Source organism: Phaethon aethereus (genome assembly GCF_964289735.1).
Source record: "Phaethon aethereus genome assembly, chromosome: 2".
NCBI lineage: Eukaryota > Metazoa > Chordata > Aves > Phaethontiformes > Phaethontidae > Phaethon > Phaethon aethereus.
The window spans coordinates 119,069,288-119,084,978 of NC_138582.1; positions in this window are offsets into that span (position 1 = coordinate 119,069,288).

Consider the following 15,691-nt stretch of genomic DNA (forward strand, 5'->3'; position numbering starts at 1 on the left):
TTCATGTGGCCAGAACTGAGTGAACCCCCGCTGAAGCCCAGGGATGGGTTTGAGGGGAGATTTCATCTCACCTCTTCTCCTTCCTCTGCAGCAAACACACCTCTGTCAGCAGCTGCTGTTTAAGAGCAGCATCCCAGACTTCCCCACCTGGGAGACACACAGGCCAATTCAATTGTTTAATTGAAATGGCTTTAACAGTCAAATGGTTTATGGATTTTTTTCCCTCATTTGTTGAAAAAGGTCATTTTGTACACAAGGAAAATGTTTTGAAAGCTTTCAAATCAGCTCTAGTCGTAGCCATATGGGAAATGTTAAATGACATGTCAAAATATCACTCCTGTTCATTTAAGCAAAGTCAGTTTGTGCTTTAATTTCCTTTATGCCTTAAAACTCTTTCATGATCAGTTTTCCTCAGTGTCCAGTTCCTTCTACATTTTGACTGCATTTCATATTAACTGTGAAATACTGCAGGACGTGCTCGTGGGTTGCGCTCTGCTCTGCTGCTATTTTGTCATTCAGCTCTCGGATAACCAAATATCTACGAACTGTAAGCACTACATTTTAAAAACAGTTTGCAAAAAAGTCAGTGACAGGACACAGCTGTCTGTAATTTAATGACTACAGAGTATTAAGAATAGAAAAAATTTCAGAATGCACCAAAATAGCTAGAAATATAAGACCCTTGGCTGACTTAAAGCCTAGCAGTCTCTGTGTGAGAGGGATGAATAGAACAGCTCTGTAAGATCCTTTAATTCCAACAAGCAATTGGCAACCACGCTTTAACCTGCTGATGCAAAGTCCTCTTGGCTTTGCCTTTTATCCTGGCTTTTAAGATAGATCTAACCAAGACCTGGCTCACATATGCTCTACTCGGAGTTTATTTCCTGTAGGGTTTTATTACTGTCAGTTGCTGTTGCTGCTGCTTCAGAGACAAATTCAGATATTAAACGCAGTTGACTTAGGCTTTGAAGCTGAACAAAGCTCTATGCAGATGTTTGACAGGAAACGAGAGTCTTGGATTCCTAACAATTTTCAGAAATCATCATTTCTGATGGCTAAGGAAGTTCATGAACAAATACAAATGGTGCAAATGGAATACACGAGGGACAGCAAATCACAGGGCAACCCCCTTGGTACTCAAGACAGATATATTTACATCTCTCTTTGGATTTGAATCCTTCCACTTATAAATGCATTGAATATTTCAAATCCCATATAAAAAACTCACAAATGTAAGGCTTTGAATACTGAATTTATCTCAGTATTTCCCTTACTATTTGCAAACTTCACTTTTTCCAAAAGAAAAAAAAGCTAAAAAAAAACCCCAACAGCTCCCAAACGCTCACATCCTTTCCCAAGTGGTAATGCATTTTAGCCTTTCTAGCCTGTAGCTATACATGTTTTGAGTATCAGCTTCTTGGGGAGGTATGGTGTTCCCTTCACAGCTTCCTGCTTAGCTCTCAGACGTACCTCCTACCCGCCACGGCTGGCAGGAATAAAGGTGTACAAGTCCCCCCTCCTCCACTGGACTACATTTGCCCCAGGGGAGTGCAAGTAGCCACATCCTTTCCCGGGGTGCAGGATCGAAATGGGACTCGGGATGGCAAAGTCAGTTCAGTGCACGTGAACAGGGCACGGTCAAGTCTGTAATTTGGCAGTCCACCTGCAACTGAATACAAACGCAGGCTTGTTTCTGGAAATGAGCAATTAAACACCCCCCCCAGCTATAACCACATGCAAGCACACAGCCCGGGGACTGCTGCGTGTGTAGTGTGGACAGGCTACACAAAGAAAAGTGTTTGGGGTCAGGCCTTTGGTTTCTGATGGCTTGAAAATATGACTTTCACAGACAGACTTGTTTTGTTCTCTTAGCCTTGAGGACCTCCTGTACATCTTCTCCCCTCAGCTACCCAAACCAGGAGTGAATTAGAGCGAAATGTGGGGCTGTTTTCCTATGTAATCAACCGGAGGAAGGAGTGGGGCAGGTAAGAAATGTGTCAGGGCTCTCTCTGGCTGTGAAGACTGCTAGCAGGTTGCCTGGTCCTACCCATGCATCGAGGTGAGCAGCTCAAGAGCAATCCTTTGCCACATCACTGTGGGGCTGGAGAAGGGCCCAGAGCCACAGAAGTTTGTAATAGGTACTTTATAAGCCAGGAACCCTAAAGGAAAAACACCCATGGAAATTAACAGAAAAAAGGACATTATTTCTTTTACTTTACTTACATTTCTTTTATGAAAAACATGTGCAACACACAGCTCCCCAAGGCAGAAGAAGAAAGTAGACTTTTAAAAATACATATAAAACTGATCTACAACCAGTTTTATGGCAGAATTAAATGCTTTACAGAACTTACTTCTCACTGACTTGTCCTGGTGATGTCAGTTCCACCATGGTGCATGGTGGTCTTCACCATGTCAAAGTCAGTTTTTGTTTTTCTCAGAACAGAAGGGTTGTTGACTAGGATGACCAATTTGTTTTTTCCTGTCAGATCATTTTTGAAGCCTGTTTGTACCCAGAATGTGTTTACCAATTTCCGTAACTGGCTGAATCCTGCAGCTTATGAATGTTTTCATCCGCATAAAAGCCACCATCTTGTGGTCCTCTGTGAAGCTAGGCAGTAAGACATGCCTAGCAATGGCCAGACAGCAAGGGAGGCAGCCCAAGGGGACCCAAGAACAGGCCAGGCCATGCTGTTCATGAAATTAGGTTGGGGAGAGCAGGTAGAGGTGGTTAATTACAAGGAGAACTGTGAAAGGGAAAGAAAAGAGAGAAAAGAAAGTAGATTGAAATTGAGATCAAGGCATGCTGAGGAAGCAGATGGAGGAAAAAGCCAGCTGGCACAGGTCTGAAAGTATCAGGTAAAAATGCAGAAAGCCCTCCGAATTATTAGAAGGCTCATTGTAACAAATGATCAATTAATGTGTATCACCTCCTGACCTCTGGTCCATGGCTAGACCACCAATAAATCCTATGAAATTTTTACTGGTTTCAGTGGTATTAATCTCTCTATTTCAATAAAGCATCTGACATTGTCTTTTACCTTTATACCTCTGAAGAGTTTACTCTTTGGGATTAACAGATGAGCTTCTGGAAAGATGAACTCCTGGACTCCTAAAGAAGGACTTCTAAAAAAAGGACTGCTGGACTTCTAATTTGCTCAGGGGCTTTGGAAAGAGTTACCAGCCATAGCTATGCATTTGACCAGCAGGGCTTGGCATGGCATAGCTTTGGAGGCATGGCTAATGAACCAATGTGGGTTCTTGTCATACAAAGTCATTGACTTAGGGCCAGAGCAGGAGTGAGAGTGACAGAGGGATGTTTAAGTCTTTACACCTTCCAAACTTTGCAAGGTAGACCCTCTCTTCCAGAAAGTGATTGTTCTCTCCTTTGAGTTCCTGTTTGTTCTCAGTGATGAACTTTCAAAGTGGTCTAAAGCTAACTGAATTGAACTTTCAAAGCATACCATTGTGACTGGGCTAATTATATATGAAACATATATGGGGTTTATATAGTCCACTATTGCCCCAAAAGTGGGGTGCCTGGTGAGCTAGGCAGTTTTCAGCTATATGAGATTGTTTATACTCTCAAGAACTTATGGTCTCTGTAAAGAAGAGAGGCAAATTAAGCAAGCTTCTTTTGGATTTCAGGTTCTTCCTCCTGAAGACAAGAATAAATTTAGTTTCAGCTCCCTGAGCCCTACGGGCCACAACAGCAGTGCCAGCTGTACCAAATCCAGCTACTCTCTCGCTCACGTCTCTCTTGCGCACGTTTCCAGTCCAACCCAAGGCCCCAGAATAAGGCTATGTTTTGCCCTGGATGAAAGGAGAACCTGGGGAGACCACCAGAGGTGGTGCAAGGCTTGTAAGAATGCAGGCATTAGCCAAAGATGTAGAGCTAACGTACTGGGCAGGGGTGTAACTGTGCATGGGGGAGGGAAAGCCATTGCGGAGGGCCGCGAATGTCCCTCGCCTCGGGCAATGACGGTCTTTGGGCTGCTGAGACCAGGAGACCAATGCTGAAGCTAACGTATGGTGCTCTCAAGGCGTATTGCCCGTGTGGTAGGCAACGGCATTATGGCAGGATGCTTCTGTAAGGAGATGAGATAACAGGGTGGTAAAATAGTGCATAAAAAGACTCATTATGCTGAAGTGGCTGGAGCAAAGTGCTGCAATGAGGCAATGGCCCATAAAAATCATGTCATTTGCCAGCCCAGAGTAATTTCCAGGGCTGTAAAATTCTTTGCTGGAAAGAGTCAGAGCGGGCTGCGGCTCAGAGCAGTTCCCGTGCTGGGCTGGCAACCCAGACGCGTCTCTGACTGACCTGGCAAAGGCAATTGCTGTTAGCCCCTGCTTTGGCTGGAAGCTGCTGGCTTGGGAAGCAAGCCTGGCAAACAGAAAGAAAAGCAATAGGAAGCCTCAGGGCATTTGACCTGGTCTTAATTTTTCAAGGTGAGATTTTTTTTTTTCCTAGAAATTCCTTAAGGTGCTGATTTCTCAAACTGGATAAAACACAAGGTCAGTCATACTATTTTTTCTTCTTTTTCAAAAGTGGAAAAGAAAATATTCTCTCTTGTTTTCCTCAGTGAAACCAAAACAATACAGCCTTGTTTGCCTTTGTTTTGATAGTTCCCATGTTGATGCACCAGCATCTCCATTTGTGCCAGCACAGCTGTGGGAATAGACGGAATCCCTCTCTCTCCACAGCTCGGTGTGTTCTTCACAAGCAGAACTCAAAACAATGTAGGTCCTATATTAACAATCGTATTTGTGTGTGAATATAGGACAAGGGGAGGGAGGGGGAAGAGCAGAATAACAAAGTTGGTTTTGCACAGCAATGGCTACGTGCTAGTTTGGAAACTCTCCCTTCTCCCGCAGATAAGACAACATAAATTCAGTACATAAATTATTTGTCAGTTTATTTCATTTTAAGTATAAAAGTCAAATAGCTGAAGATGGAGGGGGGAAGAGAAAAAGAATTGGGATATGAATGCAATCATTCTTACTTCTGCAGAAAAGTGCAGCTCTGTGGATTTCCCCCATCTGTTCTGTTATACAGAACCAAATCGGAGTTAAATGCGCCTTTAGAATAAATCATAATGGCTTATGATTTGCAGGGAAAATAAAGCCATATGTGTTACATTAATTTCTCATTTTTGCTCCATCCCACTTCCGCCTGGTTGGATACGTGTCATGCTCTGTTCCTAAATGGTGCCACTGATGCTGAAAGTAGAAGGTGACACTACATTTTCAAAAGTGGTCTCAGTCTTTCAGCTGTGTTACTAAAATCGATGGGAATGTCCTTGGCTCTCAGAGTTTACAGGGGCCAATCTCATTCGTACTGTAGAGTACCAAAAACTGGTACAAACTAGAAGGAAACTATGATCAAGTTATTCGTAGCTGTGGTGGGTTGACCTTGGCCGGACACCAGGTGCCCACCAGAGCCGCTCTGTCACTGCCGTCCTCAGCTGGGCAGGGGAGAGGAAAATATAACGAGAAGCTCATGGGTCGAGATGAGGACAGGGAGAGATCAGCCAGCAATTAGTCATGGGCAAAACAGACTCCACTTGGGGGAAATAATTAGTTTAATTTGTTGCCAATGAAAATCAGAGTAGGATAATGAGAAATAAAGCCAAATCTTAAAACACCTTCCCCCCACCTCTCCCTTCTTCCTGGGCTCAGCTTCACTCCTGATTTCTCTGCCTCCTCCCCTCAAGCAGCGCAGTGGGATGGGGAATGGGGGTTGTGGTCAGTTCATCACACGCTGTCTCTGCCGCTCCTCCCTCCTCAGGGAGAGGACTCCTCACACTCTTCCCCTGCACCACTGTGGGGTCGCTCCCACTGGAGACAGTCCTCCATGAACTTCTCCAACCTGAGTCCTTCCCACAGGCTGCAGTTCTTCATGAACTGCTCCAGCCTGGATCCCCCCACGGGTGCCGTCCTTCAGGAACAGACTGCTCCAGCCTGGGTCCCCCGTGGGGTCACAAGACCTGCCAGCAACCCTACTCCAGCCTGGGCTCCTCTCTCCAACAGGCCCACAGGTCCTGCCAGGAGCCTGCTCCAGCACGGGCTTCCCATGGGGTCATGGCCTCCTTCGGGCATTGTCCTGCTCTGGTGTGGGGCCCTCCCTGGGTTGCAGATGGAGATCTGCTCCAGCGTGGAGCTCCATGGCTGCAGGGGGACAGCCTGCCTCACCATGGTCTTCATCACGGGCTGCAAGGGAATCTCTGCTCCAGTGCCTGGAGCCCCTCCTGCCCCTCCTTCTGCACTTACCTGGGTGTCTGCAGAGTTGTTTTCACAGATTCTCACTCCTCTCTCTGGCTGCCTGACTTTTTTTCCCCTTTTTAACTCTGTTACCCCAGAGGCGCTACCACCGTTGCTGCTGGGCTCGGCCTTGGCCAGCGGTGGGTCTGTCTTGGATCCGGCTCTATGGAATACAGGGGAAGCTTCTAGCAGCTTCTCACAGAAGCCACCCCTCCAACCCCCACCACTGCGAAAACCTTGCCACGCAAACCCAATACAACAGCATACCGGGACTGGACCCAAAGCAGAGGGTGAGGCAAGGTACAAGACTAAGGAAATTGAGAGCTTCTTGTCCCTGCATGGTGCATCATTATTTCAACAGAACCAGATAATTGCTGCACCAAACTGTTGGCGACAGGGATGTACTTCAGAGCAGCACCTGGATTTTATAGCCGGATATAGAGATTTCACTAAGTTTTGTGGTATGGTGCACTCCAGCTTGAAGTGTCTTAACCTTGGAAACAGGAGGTTTGGTGGCCTCCCCTGTGATCTTGTGCAGCTGGAGTAGGAGATGGTCAGTGGCTTCAAAGGGTCTCCCAGGGATGCTGGCTTCAGAGTGGTGCCTAAATAGCACTTTCTGTTGGTCCCAGTTTCACACAGCCCACTGCAAACCACAGGTTATATTTACTGAAGGCAGAGCAGCAAGAGCGAGCAAAATATCTGGAGGAACAATTTCTGCTGCAATATTTCATAACAGAAGAGCCGCAAGCTTTCCAGGAAAGACAAAGAGCAGCCCGAAGAGTCACCGCAGACTGCTATTGCAAGTTTACTGGTTGTTTATGTGGTGAACAAATATGGTGGGGAACCCCGTTAGAGCTCTTTTGCAGAATACTCAGGCAATTTTTAAGCCATGGTATTTTCCAAAATGGGCAGGATAAATGCTTGAGCTAAATTCCCCCCTTTTTACCTCCCAGCTCCCACTACATATGCATCATGAAAGACACACAGTGAAGATATATTTTTTGACATTTCTTGGAAAAAATTCTTTAGACTTTATCTCCTCTGGAACCTGATATACCCAAGTTTCATATCTGTTCAAAGTTCACAGGCAGAAAAGAAGAAATAGTCATGTTTACAGAGTGCACAAAGACATTGCTTTGCATTTTAATGACACCAAGCAGCCCTTTCTTTTTTCTTCCAGCTGCAGTGAGCTCTCAAATATTATGTTACTTTCATTGGCGTTGTCCCCCACGTCCTTGAACTCCTTTCCTCTTATGTGTCATAGAAAGGCTGACAGAAACAGCGTCTCTGACTTGAAGCTTTATATCCACAGCTCTATCAACCACACTGCGGAGTAGAGATGACTCAACTGCCTTTCACCTAACTCGCTTCAGGACTGCCAGCAGTCTGCCCGCAGCAGCCTCTGGAGAAGTGGCTGGCTACTATATGAAGATAACTGCAGTGTTTCCACTCCCATTTCAACATACCTTTCCAAAACGCTTCTGAATTCCAGGGTGAAGCCACAATGTTTTCTTTGCCCCTCCAAAATCATCTGCTTCTGTAATACACTTGTCTGTCCCTCCTGATCACCATTTCAGTCATCACCACCGGTGGCCGGTCACTGGGGGCTGAAGCTTGGACCACTAGCAAAATAGCAATTTTACGTGGAAGGTGCCTGGAGGCAGAGGGATGGATGGATAGGGAAGTGGGCAACGTAACATATGAGGGAGAGCATTTGATGTTGTGCTGGGATTTTCTAACAAGCACCTTCCTGCTTTCTGCAGTTCTGCAAGTAACTTGCATGGCATAGGTATTGTTTTGCATGTCACAGTATTTTTTGACTTGTGTTGATTGGCTGCTTTTAGCTTTTGGCTGCATATTCAGTGATAAATGAAATTGATGCTGAGCATTTGTTCCTGGGCTCAAATTTCACTGAGCAAAAAAGTAATTAACTACGGAAAAACACCACTGTATGAAATCCCACCGTGCATTGGATTTATTTGCTCTTAAACAACTTCCCAAACCAAAATTGTACCAATACACAACATTCTGCCGGTCAGTACGACTGCTACATGAGCTTAAAGCAATCACGAGGAGACAGTGCCGCAGTGGGCACCGGCGGCAAACGGGGGCTCAGGGCCTGCGGGCTCCCGGCCTTTCTTCCCCCATGCTTGTGGGCAGCATTAGCAACGCTGGCGGGCAAAGCTCGTCCGTCTGGATGTGGATAATTCTCAGCCTCGTAACCCCTTAGACTATTAAATGCCTCCCCCCGGCTCCCGCTGAGCACAGCGGGCAGGCGGGCAGCTTCCTCGCGCTGCTGGTGGTGCTTTCCCCATGGCACGGAAAGTATCTTTGCTGTCTTGAGAAAAGCTGGTATTTTGCTGTATTGTTCAATGTACTCACTCGATAACATGGGATGAAGCTGTCTGAAGTGGCCGAGCCGGCACGTCGCGGGTCTTCAGAGCTGCGAGGAGCCCACCTTAGAGCTGCGAGGAGCCCACCTTGTCCTCTGGCTCCAGCACAGACATTCAGCAAGTGGCGAGTTAAGGAGGGTACGGCAGCATTTCTTCATCATCTCATACACGTGGGCATGGCCAGACAGCTAAGCAGTCCCCATCTTCCTTGCCCTCCTCCCCCATTCATTTCGAGGCTCTGGCCCAGAAACGCTGTACCACCACATGGGTTGCCCTTTCTGGACTTTCTGTGTTTCTCGTAAATCTCTGCCTCAGGGCTGCTGTGGAACAGGAATCCCACAAGCTGTGAGCAGCCGATGTCTGACAGAGGAGGGATGCGAATGCGGAGTAACGATGCTCCTGAGAAGGAGGGGGGAAGGTGGACCCGCAGAGCGCGTGCTACTTCAGCTAAGGCCCACCACCTCCAATAACAAGGGTATGATTTGCTAGGACGGGCACAGGGGAGGACAAAGAAGTCTGTGCTAGAGTCCAGAGCAGAAACACAATAAAGATTGTCTCCTAAAATACGAATGCAGCAATGCTTAGGCACTTCTATAAGAAGAATACAGAAATTCATTCACAGAAAAATAAGCCAGGGGCTTTCTCTCCATCAGCACCCAGCAGAAAGCACAGTCTGACCAATGGCCAGGACTGGAAGGTGGAATGCCCAGTCTGTATTCTCAAATATCTCACTCCTCTGCTGCATGTTGTTTTCTGTGGCAGTCAGGGCAGCACTGAAGCTTTGGCTACCTCGAATTAGGCACAAACATGGTAATGACCTACTTTCCAAAGACATCAAGCGCTTGCAGCTCCCAGTAGGTCTGTGTGAACTTGCTCTTTTTGGAAACAAAAACCCAGGCCTCTTTACAATCGCATGTGCAAATATAGCTGCAGCTGTTTAACTGGGGCATGATATTTTGTCCCCAGTGAAGTCCACAAAACCAGGCTTCCATCTTCAGTTTTACAAAACCTCTGCATTTCAGTTATTGCACGCATAGAATCGGGACTACTGCGAGTAACTCACACCCACTGCCGTTTGGCTCGGTGGATGAAATGCAATATGTAAAACACCAGCCGTTACGGTTAGCAACAGATGAAGGATTGTACAGTAGCGGTAGGAGGTTTGCTATCCTCTTCTATCAGTTGGAAACATGAGCTTTACCAACAAATCCCAGTTGCTTTTCAAGATCTAAATTTCACAGCGCATCTGTTGTGTCTCTGCTAATGAAACTGAATGGATCTGGTTGCTTTTTTGAGAAATGTGCTCATGTCTGGGTCACTGCTGTGGGTACATCTGTCACGTATAAAATAGCTAATTGCAAGGGCTAAATTAAGTAAGACTTTTCAGGCTATTGCCACACATTTTTATGAAGAACACTTGATTTTCCTGATTCTACTTACTATTGGATTTACATTCAACAGGAAAGTAGAGAGGGGGCAAGAAGAAGAGTTCTACCACTCGGTGAGAAACCAGTCTATGGCATCCCGAATGTGGGACAATAACGCTTGCTGCGTTAGTGTTAGGGAAATACTTCCCCTTGGCTTTATTGTTATGTTTTTTTTCCAGGAGAAACCCCTAGAGGGAACACTTTGTTAAGCCATATCGTGAATTACAGTACCTGAAGAGTATTTCTGTATTCACATATGGGCAATATCTTGCTAGAGAGTGAAGAGTTCCAGATGAACACTGTTTGAAGGTGAACCAGTGATATGGTCAGACAGCAACAGAAAAAAACAATTATTAGATTTGGCAAATAACTGTCTTGCCTCTGTTTTGAGCAATAATTCTCTATTGGTGCCTTTCCACTGGTTGAGGTTAAGCATCTGGAAAGGAAACAGAGATACTTAAGACAGCACATCTCAGGCTCCAAGAGGTTTTAAGTAGATAGTCATGTCTGTGCCCTCCCTGCTGTGCATCGTCCACTGCTACTACCTAGTTACATGAGCAGAGATTTATGCACCATTGATTTTTTCTTACAGCTGACAAGGCCAAAGAAAATGGCAATGGGGAAATTAAATGTAAAATGTTACCTTGACTGCATCTTTAAAGGAATCACTCCACTAACAGCACCAAATTAACTCTTGCAAATATCATAACTCAAAGCCCCTTGGGCATGTGTAACATTTTGTATCACAGTATGCGATGCTAACTTTTATATCTTATTATATACATGCACTGTGACTGAAATATAGTTGCTGATGTAACCATAACCTTGAATTATCCTGACTTATTTCAACATGCCAAACCTCAACCACAGGATTGCTTATATTTAGTGACAAGGAGTATGTCCTGCTGCTTTTATTGGCCAAGCCTTATACTTGTACTAGACCTATCTTAAGGGGAAGCAAAAGAAGACAGCAGATTCAGTTTCAATAATTCACATCTACTGATTGCAAATATTTACTACATAGTATACCTGTACTTTAAATTTAGGCATATGATGGTTGTTTTCCATGCTTGTTTTTTAATATCAGCATCCTCAATACATTTTGGCTGGCAAATACAGCAAGAGAATAGATCCTTGCTGTCAAATATGCCAAACCTCTCATAATAGATGCTGAAGGACAGAAATCAGTTCAATTCTCTTTGCTTGGTTGAAGTATAACTAGTAATAACTGCAGTAATAACTGTTATTATAATAAAAGACTATGGTCTCCTAGTGTTTAAGCTACCTTTCTAACTGCAGTTGCTTCAGTGAATATGTCCTGGCCTCCAGGCCAGGGGCAGCAGATGGGTGCTTCAGAGCAGGCAGCACTGTCCACATGGGTAGCACTTGACCGTCTAACTCCTCTGGGCCCCATATGATACCTGTCCAGCTCTGAAATACAATTATTATTTTGGCTCTAAAGTTTTCTTCCAGTTGAAGTGTCCGTAAGAATACGAAGGCTGCACTGTTATTTACCAAAGGTGAGGTTTTTATAGCACAAAATGCAGGTTAGATATTGCTCATCTGTGACAATTTTGCTGTGGTAGCCCCAGGGGAGTGTAGAATGCAGAGGGCCAAATCTAACACAAATTCTTCCACGCTGCCCTGTAGGAGAGGTCCCCAAGGAGATGTATCCCCAAAACAGCTCATTCAATTTTCATTGGGACTAATAGGTTTGCTCAAAGTGAGACGTTGGGGATGAGTTAGCAGTTGCACAGCGTAGCAGATCAGGAGAGGACGTCCTGGAGGTGGGTGGAGGCATCATCGGTTACTGTAGCCTAGGGCAAGGGAGGGCCTGTGCTTGGGGTCAGAGAAGGAAGCAGGTCCTTCTGCTTATGGCTTCTCCCATGAATCCTGGGCATCACCCAGCCAAAAAGCAGCTTGACAGAAAAGGACATGAGGGACAAAGTGGACATCAAGCTGCACATGAGACATCGATGTGCCTTGTGGCAAACAAGGTGAATAGTATCCTGGCCTGCATTAGGCAAAGCATTGCCGGCAGGTCGAGAGAGGTACTCGAAAATCTTCAAGCTTCTTGCAAGGACCTCCAGGCAAACTCTTGGAGTTTGCCCTGCAGAAGTACTGCCCTGGAAGTAGCTTATTTAAAAAAAAAAAAAATCTCTTAAAAAGTTGAAGATTTTACATGCTGTACAGTACCCAGCGTGAATCCAATACTGCCTGTTCTGTGGGGAACTCAACCGTCTAAAAAGGGATGAATAATGCACTGAAGAAGATGTCTTTTACCTCTCCTCTGTGTACTGGAAAAACCCTCATGTCAGTTGGTTGTTAACTGGCAAATTCTCACTAAAGCCTCCCATGCTTCACAGTATGCCAAAAAATAAATTCCTCCCCCCCCATCATTAACCATAAATGAAATCCAAAATACTATGGGAACTAAGTCTGTGCTGCTTTAGACTCATGAACGTACAAGATCCTGTGACTCCCAGACGAAACCAGGAACTGGAATTTAGAGCAGTTTTCCCTCCTTTTTGTTTTCTCTGTTATTTTTCCTTCTCCTTTTGTTTAACTGGGAATTCATTAACTTCCATAAATTTGAACTTGCTCTTCACTTTGTGGGCATGAACATAAGAAGCTCCGACACATGTGCCTGTTAAGACTGTAGTTTCAGTGAAGTGAAATCATCTAATCAAGTCACGGTTAGAGCAGCTTTGGTTTTACTTGAAATGGCTGTAAAATCATCTGAATTAAAGCCTTGCAGGAAACAGTCTCTTTTTTAACTGGTCTCTCAAGAAATACCATAAGATTATCTTGTGCCAGAATGTCATCCTTTCTAGTGTAACACATGGAAGAAAGACAGTCATTTACGTTCAGGGACTCCAGAAGTAGCTGTACTTGTACTGTTCCCTGCAGTGGCTGCAAGATCAGCCTGGATTTCCATGGCTAACATAAATCTGGCTCCTTGGGAGAAGCTGGAAAAGGTGACCACCTTGGTGGGAACGGTGTTTGTGCTGTGCCACCTCGGTGCAGCAGGTGGAACAGAAAATGCCCCTGGGCAAAATCCTTGGCTGAGATGAATCGTCTTAACTGTCAGGAACACCAGCCTTTATTTTATGCTGTGAAAAAAACATGCATCACAGCAATAAAAAAACCCAAACAAACCATAGGAAAACAAGCATATGTACAGTCTTTGTGGGAAAGCAAACAAAACGTGTTTCTCCCAGAACCAGTCTTCGCATAGGATACCTCATTTATACAGGTAAGATATTTTCACTTCAGAGACATAAAAGAGAAAACAGTCATAGCTATCAGCTATGCACGGCAAACCAAGGTCTTACTGATGGAAGAACCAATATTGCTTGGGGTATTTGAAATCTTCCTCTAAATCCAAGTAAATGTAAGAAAAAGTGATGAGGATTTGAGCAATTCAACCTTTGCGGAAATAAAATCAAATCGTATTTTAACAAACTGGTATTACTTATTAAAGTTCTTCTGTACTACCAAACTTTCAGTGTAATTAAGTGTACCTATTGTATAGCCTAATTAAGCCTAATTATGAAATGAGAACAACAGTGTACTGCTAATAGCTTCCTCACCCTGGACTTCATATGGTAGCTTCAATCATGATAATATGTTTTACTGAATAACAGAAAACCTGTCATCAGGTTGAAATCTTTTTCTCCTTTGTTTTCTCACAATTCAGATGCTTCTGGTTTTGATTTGTCAAAATGTTCCTGATCCAAAGCCTTGAAACACAATGCAACCTGAACCTTGGAAAAAAACATATATAATTCTGCTTCCAAACTCTGCAGATGCACCTAATCTTTGCTGACAATCAAGCCAAAAATCTCTATCCGAAGATCTGTAAATGCTGGGAATTATTACCTGTAATCATCACATTCTGGACCCATCTGTAGTTGTACTAAAAATAGAAGAGCTGGGTGGCTTGACATAAAGTGTCAGACTACATAAACTACTCTGAAATTGCTTGGGAAGATTCATTCTCCCAGTCCACTCTCACTTCTCAAAGCCTGGATTTATGAAATCTTATTTAAAGGCAAACCTATACCATTTTTTGTCAAGTGGCATTTGCCTTTCACCTACAGTATTTCCAATCACGTTGAGCCCGGTATGGTTCAGGAATCCTCAGGATGTCCTTTGTGTGTGGTTGCAGTTATCTTCCAGAATTTACTTTCCCCTCTCCTTGATTTTCCATAACTATTGGAAAACTTCAGTCAGTGCAGGACAAAAAGCTCTCAGCTTGCAAAGATGATTTGGTTTTGTTTTGTTTTGCTTGAGCAGGCCAAGAAGCTGTGCTCTCTGTCTCTTTCTCTGTCCCAGAGAACTGGTTTCCAGTAGAAAACATGCCTTTGCAAGGATGTCATGTCTTGGGGGGAGGGAAAAAAGCGGGATCTGAAGGGTTAAAACCCTAATTGCATGAAGTTGGGAGTCCAGTGCCCCCATTCTGACTCCCGCAAAGGGCATGCTGCTGGGAGAGGGGTACTCTTTAGGGGGTGGGATGGGACAGGGCATAAGTACTTCTTTGCACTTGCACTTACTTAGATGAAACATGGATATCACAGTGTCAGGACAGCAATGATTTTAATGCAGAAAAATTAAGGTGCGAGGCTACAACCTGAGTGGCTGCAGAGGAAAGACGAACCTATACCTTGCCCTCTATAGGTCCCCTGTGAATCGCATGCTGCCCCTGCACACAGCGTATCCCTACAGCGGTTATCAGGCTGTTATCATTTGTAGGTAATCATGAGAAAAATGCCTGAGGCTGTATCGGTTCATCGCAGAGCTGTAGCCCCAAGTCTTCTCAGGCTACGGAGGAGCACCCCAACTTTTGGGATGGGAGTGTAAAATGGGTGCGGAGAGTGGGAAGGAAAGGGGAACCGGTTTAATCAACCTGGCGAAATAAAAAGCGTCTCCTTCTGACCAGCCCAGTTAGGAACTGGATTGTTTGTCCACACTAGGAAGGTGACTGTGGATCTAATTCTCCCTTTACATACGCTGCCCTGAATCAGGACTGCTACCATCGGGGTGAGCGAGGTGAATGTAACAAGTCCTAAGGGAAGAGGATTAAAGTTCCATGTTTTGTTCTCTTTGCATGTTTAAAACAAGTGAAATAAGCTGTCAGCATTGAATAAATAATAATAATGATAGATACCACCACTTAAAGCAACTGTGGCCAAGTCATTACATTATCCTTGTTCTCTACTTTAGACATCTCATTTTGCATGCAAGTCCCTTGAGCAGGATGGGGGTCATCGACTGTAGACAGCTTTGAAGTTTTTGAGAAAATGAGGAAGCCTGCTGGCAGGTTTTTGCCACCACAAGTATCACAAGATGCCTTATTAAATGCATAGAAGCAAGCCTGGATGAAAACTGCCCCAGGCCCTAAGAATGTAGAGCATCCCGCAGAGTAGATGCTGCTCTGGTGAGACCCCATGCTCCGTGGCAGTCCAAGCTGTCCTTGCGTGGCTTGACTGGCACAGGTGGATAAATAGGCAGATTAAAGTCTGATGGTTTGCATCACAGCCCAGGAAATTCACAGATTCAAAAGCAGCCCTGAAATGTTGACACTCTCTTTTTTTTTTTTAATAATCA